Raw genomic sequence first — 11048 nt, forward strand, 5'->3', positions numbered from 1 at the left:
TGTCAGCCCTCTAGCGCCCTCTCTTGGTAATCATTCCTTGTAGTGAATAAGCATTACATGATAAAGAAATGACACAGTCACTTGGGGCAACAGGTCTTCTTGGCTGTGTAACCAGAGGCAGATGCTTTGGTCCCCAACACATCCCAGAAGAGGTGACACCACTCACCGGAGCATCAGCATTTTACCATCTCCTTGCCATGCACAGACATCCCAGAATAGGTGACACCACACAGCGGAACATCAGCATTTTACCATCTCCTGGCCATGCACAGACATCCTAGAATAGGAGACACCACACACCGAAGCATCAGCATTTTACCATCTCCTTGCCATGCACAGACATCCCAGAATAGGTGACACCACACTGGAGCATCAGCATTTTACCATCTCCTGGCCATGCACAGACATTCCAGAATAGGTGACACCACACACCGGAGCATCAGCATTTTACCATCTCCTGGCCATGCACAGACATCCCAGAATAGGAGACACCACACACCGAAGCGTCAGCATTTTACCATCTACTGGCCATGCACAGACATCCCAGAATAGGTGACACCACACAGCGGAACATCAGCATTTTACCATCTCCTGGCCATGCACAGACATCACAGAATAGGTGACACCACACACCGGAGCGTCAGCATTTTATCATCTCCTTGCCATGCACAGACATCCCAGAATAGGAGACACCACACACTGGAGCGTCAGCCTTTTACCATCTCCTGGCCATGCACAGACATCCCAGAATAGGTGACACCACACACTGGAGCGTCAGCATTTTACCATCTACTGGCCATGCACAGACATCCCAGAATAGGTGACACCACACAGCGGAACATCAGCATTTTACCATCTCCTGGCCATGCACAGACATCACAATTCTGAATGGCCAAAGAAAAGGGTACATATGCAACATTTTACTCCCTCTTTCAAATGAGCAGGGGTCTGGGATTTTGCAGGCCATCTGCTTGTGGTTTCCTTTGATGTAAAATGTTGACAAGGTGCTCTGGGGTCATGGGGTCATCCACAATGTGACTCTGCAACGCAACACACACTACTCATCCTCCCCACAATTATATGCACCCCCCCTCAAATGTTCACATATTACCATTCTTTGCTTACCATATTTGGTTGTTGTTTACCAAACCCATATTCATTTGATCTTTTTCCTAATAGGTGTTTAGTGCCAAGAAGACACATATGAATGTTAAGCGCAGAGAAGGCATGGCCCTTCCCCTCTCGTGGAGGGCCATTCCCCTCTTGTGGATGGCCCTTCCCCTCTCATGGAGGGCCATTTCCCTCTCATGGATGCTCCTTCCCCTCTCGTGGATGGCCATTCTCCTCTCGTGGAGGGTCATTCCCCTCTCGTGGATAGCCCTTCCTCTCTCGTGGATGGACCTTCCCCTCTCGTGGATGGCCCTTCCCCTCTCGTGGATGGCTCTTCCCCTCTCGTCGAGAGCCCTTCCTCTCTCGTGGATGGCCCTTCCCCTCTCGTGGATGGCCCTTCCCCTCTCATGGATAGCTTTTCCCCTCTTGTGGATAGCCATTCCCCTCCCGTGGATGGCCATTCCCCTCTTGCGGATGGCCCTTCCCCTCTCGTGGAGAGTCCTTCCCCTCTCGTGATGACCATTCCCTCTCATGGAGGGTCATTCCCCTCTCATGGATGGCCCTTCCCCTCTCATGGAGAGTCCTTTCCCTCTCGTGGAGGGCCATTCCCCTCTAGTGGAAGGCCCTTCCCCCCTCTCGTGGAGAGCCCTTCCTCCCTCGGGGATGGCCATTCCCCTCTCGTAGATGGCCATTCCCCTCTTTTGGATGGCCCTTCCCCTCTCATGGATGGCCCTTCCCCTCTCATGGAGAGCCCTTTCCCTCTTGTGGAGGGCCATTCCCCTCTCGTGGATGGCCCGTCCCCTCTCATGGATGGCCATTCCCCTCTTGTGGATGGCCATTTCCCTCTTGTGGATGGCCATTCTCCTCTTGTGGGTGGCCCTTCCCCTCACGTGGATGGCCATTCCCATCTCGTGGATGGCCATTTCCCTCTCGTGAATGGCCATTCCCCTCTTGTGGATAGCCCTTCCTCTCTCTTGGATGGCAATTCCCCTCTCGTGGAGGGTTAATCCTCACTCGTGGATAGCCCTTCCTCTCTCATGGATGGCCCTTCCCCTCCCGTGGATGACCATTCCCCTCTCGTGGATGGCCATTTCCCTCTGGCGGATGGCCATTCCCCTCTTGTGGATGGCCCTTCTCCTTTCGTGGATGGCCCTTCCCCTCTCGTGAAGGACCATTCCCCTCTCGTGGAGGGGCCTTTCACCCTCTTGTCGATGGACCTTCCTCTCTCGTGGATGGCCATTCCCCCCTCGTGGATGGCAATTTCCGTCTCGTGGAGAGTCCTTCCCCTCTCGTGGATACCCATTCCCTCTCATGGATGGTCATTCCACTCTCATGGATGGCCCTTCCCCTCTCATGGAGAGCCCTTTCCCTCTCGTTTAGGGCCATTCCCCTCGCGTGGAAGGCCCTTCCCCGCTCGTGGAGAGCCCTTTCTCTCTCGTGGATGGCCATTCCCCTCTCGTGGATGGCCATTCCCCTCTTTTGGATGGCCCTTCCCCTCTCGTGGAAGGCCCTTCCCCACTCGTGGAGATCCCTTTCTCTCTCGTGGATGGCCATTCCCCTCTCGTGGATGGCCATTCCCCTCTTTTGGATGGCCCTTCCCCTCTCATGGATGGCCCTTCCCCTCTCATGGAGAGCCCTTTCCCTTTCGTGTATGGCCATTCTCCTCTTGTGGGTGGCCCTTGCCCTCACATGGATGGCCATTCCCCTCTCGTGGATGGCCATTTCCCTCTCTGGATGGCCATTCTCCTCTTGTGGGTGGCACTTCCCCACTCGAGGATAGCCCTTCCTCTCTCATGGATTGTCCTTCCACTCTCGTGGATGACCATTCCCCTCTCATGGATGGCCATTTTCCTCTGGTGGATGGCCATTCCCCTCTCGTGGATGGCCCTTCTTCTTTCGTGGATGGCCCTTTCCCTCTTGTGAAGGCCCATTCCCCTCTCGTGGAGGGGCCTTTCACCCTCTTGTCGATGGACCTTCCCAATCGTGGATGGCCATTCCCCTCTTGTGGATGGCAATTCCCCTCTCATGGATGGCCCTTCCCCTCTCATGGATGACCTCCCCTCTCGTAAATGGCCATTTCCCTCTCGTGGATGGCCATTCCCCTCTCATGGATGGCCATTCCCCTTTCGTGGAAGGCCCTTCCCCTCTCATGGATGACCATTCCCCTCTCGTGGAGGGCCCTTCCCCTCTATTGGATGGCCATTCCCTTCTCGTGGAGGACCATTCCCCTCTTGTCGATGGACCTTCCCCTCTCGTGGATGGCCATTTCCCTCACGTGGATGGCCATTTCTCTCTGTCAGGGAGAATTCTCAAAATGTGATCATTTCCCTTACATTTTGAGACCCCCAGCAACTTTACTGGATTTCTAGGATTTGATTTTTCTTCCTGTGAAGAGTGTGAGCCTTTTTTCCTACTCTTCCATGTATTTTGATGTGTGTTTTACTTTTGTTTTCTTTGGTTATGGAGTTTTAAAACAACTCCATGGGCATCATCTTTTTCTGTGTGTCACACATCACCTTCAGTGCAGTGGCACAGGGATGTCTTTCAGACTTCCCAAGGTTTAAATACCTTCTCTGGGACTGACTACTGTCTCCCAGAGCATGTAAAGTTAAATTGACTTTACTAGTCTCTTTAAATTTACTGACCCAGCACACACTATCTTCCTATAGAGTGCTGGAGGGGTAGCATAGCTTCCTCTGAGTCAAAACACTCATTTAACAGTCAAATGTTACCCTTTCCTACTTTAAATGGCTGGTCGCAGTAGTTTAGATCAAAGTACCGTGATTTTTCCCGACTGCTAACAACGGTAGCTAAAAATCGGGTCAGCCATGTTATTCAATATGGCGCTCAAGACCTATCTGTAAAAACAGACTAATTTTGACTTTTTTCGCCATTTCTTTTAAGAAAGGTCCTTCTTGTGTTTGTCGCTGTGTGCCAAACCAGGTTTGGTCCCTTTGTTTGTTGGCCTTTGGCGAGCTTCAGTGATGAAGCCCTTCTCTGGCCCCTGACTGTCTGGGGTGGACAGGATGTGAGGGAGGTGACTGAAACTCCCTGTGCTTAGTCTCCTAGGAGGCCTGAATGTACTCTGGCGTGATTAGTCAGCTGGCTGTCCCGACAAGGACAGCCACCCTGCTGTGTGAGTGACAGCCCGGCTGGAATGAATGGGGGAAAACTGTTTAAAAGCAGGTCTCTGGGACTTTGAAAGCAGAGTCGAACGCTGGAACGAAAGAACCAAAGACGAGCTGAAGGAAGAGGACTGCTGCAACTCCTGGATGACCGGTGAAGCCCTGCTGCAGGTTCGAATTGCCTGAAACTCCATCGACAGAGAAGACCTTCAAGGTTAACTTCTTCCCTTGAGTTTGGTGGGAACAACCAACTCGTAAGCCACCTGGACACCATCCCCATCTAGTCGAATTTTCATCAGAGTGCTGTTGAAAACCGGATAGCCAAAGGAAAGGAAACCAGCTTCTGGACTTTAAGACACTCACTGTTGTAAATCTCCCCCCGTCTCACCTGGGATCGCTTCTTGCTCTGTTCCGCGGGAGGATTCCTCTTGTGGACGGATCGGGTCTTGTATAGACTCGCTCGAGTCTCGTCCGGCTGCAGAGCGCGTTCAGAGTTCCGGGAAGGCCGCTCTTCCAGGATGTCCAGGAAAGTAGGTAGCGGTCGCTAAGAATGGGGATTCCAGGAGCAGATTAGAGGGAAGGGGTGAAGGAAGGAAGAAGGAACCAGGATCTAGGATAGTGGATTCGCCGAACAGCACACACACGTCAAGTCTCTACCTAATGATAGCGTTGAGACGTGCATGGCCGGGGGGCGTGGCCAATTTATAGAACGTGCCGTGTGCGACGTGGAAGCTGGTGCGAGGCAAGTCGCTTGTTGCGGCCATGTTGGGAGTAACAAAGAATACAAGCCCCGGCGCGATAAGGACCAGGAAGTCCAGAAGGGGCAAGTTCTATGGGTCATGACACTCGCACCTTAAACTGACATTTTGCTAAGCTTTTGGCCTCATCCCTGGGCAGTGCAGGAACCTCCCGACAACCTCCTTCTTGTCCCCACAACTGAAGCTCAGGAACAGCGAGATCTGCTCGAACTGCCAGGAACAACTGCCTCAGCTACAGCTCTTCTTCAATACAAAGGTACTGTGCAAACGTGGTCCGGAAATCTTTTTGACCATTGAGAAAGTTCATGGACACTTTCTCAACTTCGAAGGCTTGTCCTTCCCTAAACATTCGTCAAACTTTTTGCCTAGCCAAATTCTACTAAACGCTGTGACAAAGACTCAACCGTTTACTACCAGAACTGGGCTATCCTATATAAAGACTCTGAACCATTGACTTTCGCCCAGGCCTATTGAGAAGAATTGCTGGTTTTAGTTAACTGAAACCCTTTGCCCTGCCCATGCAAGTATTTGTGCTGTCTTTTCTTATAACCTTGTCTTTTAACCCCGTTTTAAAGTATCTGAAGTGCCATTTTGCTCCTACTTCAGGGGAGCTGAACTTGTTCATTTACTTACCGGTTGTGTATTTGTGGTTTATTAGTGTGTGATATTGAGCTGCTTTTGCTAGTGTAATGTTTTCAAACTGACTGTGTAAATAAATATATATTCTTTTACCAAGAAACCTTGAGTAAGTGTTTGTTTGAATCACTGTAATTGTTGGTCCTTTGTGTAACTTGTTTTACTGCTCACTTTACTCTTAAGATAAGTCTGGCTGCTCAGGCATCGCTACCACTTTACTGTGTAGTACAGGCTTGTACCAAAAGTGAAATTGTACTTACACTTGTAGTCTTAATTGTGTGTAGTGTTCCCACAGGGTACTGCATATCATTCTGCCTAACACCTTCTTGTGGATGGCAATTCCCCTCTCGTGGATGGCCATTTCCCACTTGTGGAAGGCCATTCCCCTCTCATGGCTAGCCATTCCCCTCTAGTGGAGGGCCCTTCTCCTCTCATGGATGGCCATTCCTTTCTCGTGGAGGGCCATTCCCCTCTTATCGATGGACATTCCCCTCTCCTGGATGGCCATTTCCCTCTCGTCGATGGACCTTCCCCTCTCATGGATGGCCATTCCACTATCGTGGATGGCCATTTCCCTCTCGTGGAGGGCCGTTCCCCTCTCGTGGATGGCCATTCCCCTCTCGTGGATGGCCATTCCCCTCCAGAGTTTGAAATAGAACTCCATGGCCACATGTCATTTCATGCATGGGATAAGAGCATATGTTTCTCCGGTGACCACCGCTATCACTAGGGGGGACACTGTGCTCCAGTTTCTGCCCCCAGAGCATTTCAACTAAAGTCCATGTCTCACTTTCCATTGACGCAACATGGCCACGGGACGCAAGTGGGGGTCACTGTGTGAAATAGAAGTGATGTTGCATAGAAAACACTGTGATTATCCATTGCTAAGCGCCACTGACCGGGTGCATGGGTGACCATCCCTTTAAGGTTGTCAAGTCTTCTCCTTTCAGGCCTCGGAAGGCCAGGCTGGCATTTGCTACTTCTGTTGGCTGCATTCCTTCTTCCAGGCTTTTGGGGGGTATTGTTGGCTCGGTTGCCATTTTGCCAGAGTCGCTTACTCTTCATTGTGTCACTGCTCTCCCTCGGATGTGCATAGGTTCCATTCATCTCATGATTTGGTTATCCTGACTTTCTGGTCCCAGCAATGCCAAAGGAATGGAAAGGGGTATTGGTCTGTCCCTAGCTTCTGTGAATATTGCCTTCCATTGGTAAAATGGCGTTCCCAGATGGCATGACTAGACTTGGTGTAAGCACTCCGTCCAGGTCCCTAATTGTATGGATCCACTTTGCTATCTAAGATCTCTGCCCGGATTCAGAGTCGTTCAACAGTGGGCATGTAGACTCCCTGAGCATTTGCTCACAGAATTCCATGGTGGCACATGAGCGATAGATTGTCAGGCTTCATGTGCTATTGGCATGAATATCCGGTATCCAGGGATTCTGGGAGAGCCACAAGCTGGAAATGTTAGCAACAACAACAAGCGTCACATGGTTCATGAGCACCACAGTCAGAGGGGCGAGGTGGAAGGGAGTTCCAAACTATTTAGAAGCTAGTTTGAAGGTGAGATGTTAAGGAGTGTAGGAGAGATTGGGGAAGGAGGAGGGCGAAACACAACTGAAAGAGCAGTTAAAGGTCTCTAGAAATACTTGGAGGAAGAATGTAAGCATTCGCAGGAGGAGCTGGAAGTGGCTAGGAAGTGGAAAGAGGAACCAAGGAAGGATAAATGGAGAGCAGACAAGGGTTAGCCCAGGCAGGTCCATAGGGCTAGGCCAGACACTAGTCAGAACCTTAAAGGGGAAGGGTAGTTGTTATTTTGCCCATCCCTGTTCAGCCCTTTCACCGGAGTATTTGATTGCTGTGAAACCTGGTTTGTCTGGTCTGTCAATCGTGTTGTGCTGTATGACAGGATCTATGAGGGAATTAAATGTCCTCAAGAGACCATGGGGCTATGGCCACTTTGCCAGTGTGGAATGAACGTGCCAGTATTACTGTACACCGACACATGTCTGCAGTGCCAAAGGACAAGTTTGCCTGTGGGGTGCAGGAATTACCTCCAGGTAAGTTCTGGAGGTAATTCTGACACCCTACCAGCAAACAATAGCCAGTAAATAGAGGGGGATGATACCTTTAATCATCAAAATAAGCTTGCCCCTTTAACCCAGATGCCCGCCCTAGCTGAGGTCTCGGGCCGGAAGTGACGTTATGCAGGGTGATTTGGAGGTTCCGCCTGAGCGGAAACCCCATCCCGAAAGTGATGTTGGTGTGTTTAACCAGAACGTAGGCCCTAGCGGGGGTGTTCCACCAGATGTGACATCATAGGTGTCAGTGGGGATGCCCCCCCAAAGCCTGGAGCCCCTAGGGCCCCCAGTGGTTGTTCCCTGGATGTCCCCTACACAGACCCGTAAGTGTGTTGCAGTGTTTTGCACGGTGGGGCACCTGGAGATTATGTCTGCGTGGCGGCCATTTTTAGGGGTGTCACGTGCAGGGTGTATATATAGAGAGGGTGTTTGGATGGGCGGTACAAGCTGCTCCTGAAGCCCTGGAAAACCCTGATAGCCCAGCGACCGCGATACCGGGAATTATGAAGCACTATGGCTACTACTCTAAGAATAATACAGAGGCCGATGATTTGAACACCCTTAATAAAATACTACAGCCCTAAAAGTCCGCCGGCAACAACGACAGCCGTCAAAGGGGAACCTGTTTACGCCAATGCTATGGATAAGATGTGTGAAAGCCAGGCTGTGATGACTTTTGATTACTTGTCAGAGCCTGTTTCTACTAACAAGACCGTTGATGAATGCGGGGATGGTGTAGATGCCGTTATAACGGATGCCCCCTACACAGATGCAGACTATGTAGATATGGATGAGTCTATTAACTCTCTTTAGGAGCCCCTATATGAGGATCTGGCTGTTTTAGAGCACCTGTTTCCAGATGCCACAATGACACAGGCGTTAGAACCAGCATCCGATGAAGACAAGTTGTTTATGGACGTCGCTAGCGCCTCTGAGATGGAAGCTGCTGGTTCTGAAATGTGTACTATGGTAAGTAATAAAGTATGTCTGGGTGTGGGTGTGTGAAAAACCTGTGAAAACGTAAGCTCAAGAGTTAAACTTCTTTCTTTTTTGAATTGCAGAAAACACCAAAGGATGTCGGTGGAAATGCTGACATCCTTTCAGCCAAGTTTATTCTTTCTCCCAACCATTCAATTAATATTCACAACCTATATAGGCCTCCTGGACTCCCAGCAGACTTCCAAGACCACCTCTCCCACCGACTCAGTAACAATATCAAAAAATCTTCCAACATCCTTCTACTAGGAGACCTAAACCTAGGATATAATGACCCGAAAGATGAACCCGCTTCAACCCTAGCAAAAGAACTAGCAGACCTAGGATTCTCTCAAGGAGTACACACTCCTACTCACTCGAAGGGCCGTACCCTTGACTGGGTCATGGATCACAACTGTGCATCCAACATTACCTCAAACACCGCCTATCCCTGGACAGACCACACATGCATTGAATTCCTTATCCCCACCACCCCTAATCCCAAAGCTCTCACCCACGTGCCACCAGCCATAACAAGAAGCTCAAAAAAACGTAACGCAGACAACCTCTGACCCTACCTCAACAACCCTTGCTTAGCACCATCATTCTTTCATGACCCCAATGTACTATCAGCCATCTTTAATGATACTCTTACCATTGCCATTAACTCAATAGCCCCACTTGAAAGTAAGAAAGAAAAAGAAATCCTTTCACTGTAACTCCTGGCTCTTGGACAAACTCCAAACGCTCCAGGCACAAAAGCGTCAGTTACAAAAAAACTGGCAAGCAGACCTTAGTGACCTAAATAAGAACCTTTTCAAACAGATAGCTCTCCAATATAAAAAAGCTATCATTGCAGAAAAAGCAAACTCTTTTAATGAGAGGATATAAAAGGCCACCTCGCAAGCTAAAGAGATATTCACAATCTTTAACAAATTAGTTACACCTCCGGCAGATGAGATAATTAAAGACAAGGCCTGGTACGCTAGCATCCAGTCCGCAATGCTCAATAAAATAGAGCTCCTCCAAAAATGAAAACCACAACCACTGCAAAGCCCTCCCTAACCAAAAGACTAACCCTCAAATACAAGCCAAGAGTAGTAATACCAAACACGCCCAATTCATCCTCAGAGACACTACCGAATCAGAGGTCCTTGAACTCATCAAAAACCTCAAACCATCATTCTGCAAAGGAGACGTATGCACTCCCAAAATTATCAAGGAATGTGCGAACGATCTCGCCCCTCTGATTACCGCTTTCATTAATGCTTCATTCAAGACAGGTTCCGTACCTAACAGTCTCAAAGAAGCCTGGGTGCGCCTCCTTCTAAAAAAGACCACACTTGACTCAGCGCAGCCCAACAACTGCACGCCTATCACGACAGTACCGTTCCTTCTGAAAATCTTGGACAAGGCAGCTCATAACCAGATCCAATCATACATAGAAGCCAACTCCATACTGGTTAAAAGGCTATCTGGTTTCCGTATGGGGCACGGAACAGAATCTGCCTTACTAGGCCTAAAAAACCAAATCTCCCAGATCATGGACAAAGGTAAACCTACCCTGCTCCTCCTTCTCGATCTATCAGCAGCTTTTGATCTGGTAGATCACAAAACACTAACCCATCTCACTCAGGCAGCACAGTTCTCTAAACAAGCAGCTTCTTGGATTACGTCCTTCCTTGAAGGTAGAGCCATAAGGGTCTTCTCGAACATAGCAAACGCTAACCCTACTACCATAAATTGCGGAGTTCCCCAAGGATCATGTACAGCCCCCACCCTCTATAACCTCTTCACCAAACCCCTCTTCGACCTACTTGACTCAATGGGTGTAGCATATACCAATTATGCCGACGACACCCAAGTACTCCTACCACTATCTGGCTCCTACCACCAAGACACCACAGCCGTACACGACATCTATACTACAATCCAAGCTTGGATGGCTGTCAATGTCCTCTGTCTTAACAGCGAGAAGATTGAAATCCTCATCCTCGGACAGAAAAACACTATAACAAATCCAAGGGCCTCATTACTCGGATGGCGGTAAGGATTTACCGGTACCAGTATTTTACTGGTACCGGTAAATCCTTACCACCTTACTACGAGGTCCCTTTGCGGGTTGGGGAATTTAACGCCTGCTTTTTGAAGCCGGTAAAAACCAACCCGCAAAGGGACCAGGGAGCTACTTACGGTACCACAATTTACGGTACCGTAATTAGCGCCTTCACCATTCCCATAGAGCCCTATGGGGCAAAAATGGGAATGGGGAAGGGCAATGGTGGAAGGGGGAATTACCGCCCCGCCAACCTTGGAACAGGGCAGTAATTCCCTTTTCCACCAAGGCGGTGCCGGTATTTTACCG

Source organism: Ambystoma mexicanum, chromosome 8 (assembly GCF_040938575.1).
Source record: "Ambystoma mexicanum isolate Mex_15411 chromosome 8, UKY_AmexF1_1, whole genome shotgun sequence".
Classification (NCBI taxonomy): Eukaryota; Metazoa; Chordata; class Amphibia; order Caudata; family Ambystomatidae; genus Ambystoma; species Ambystoma mexicanum.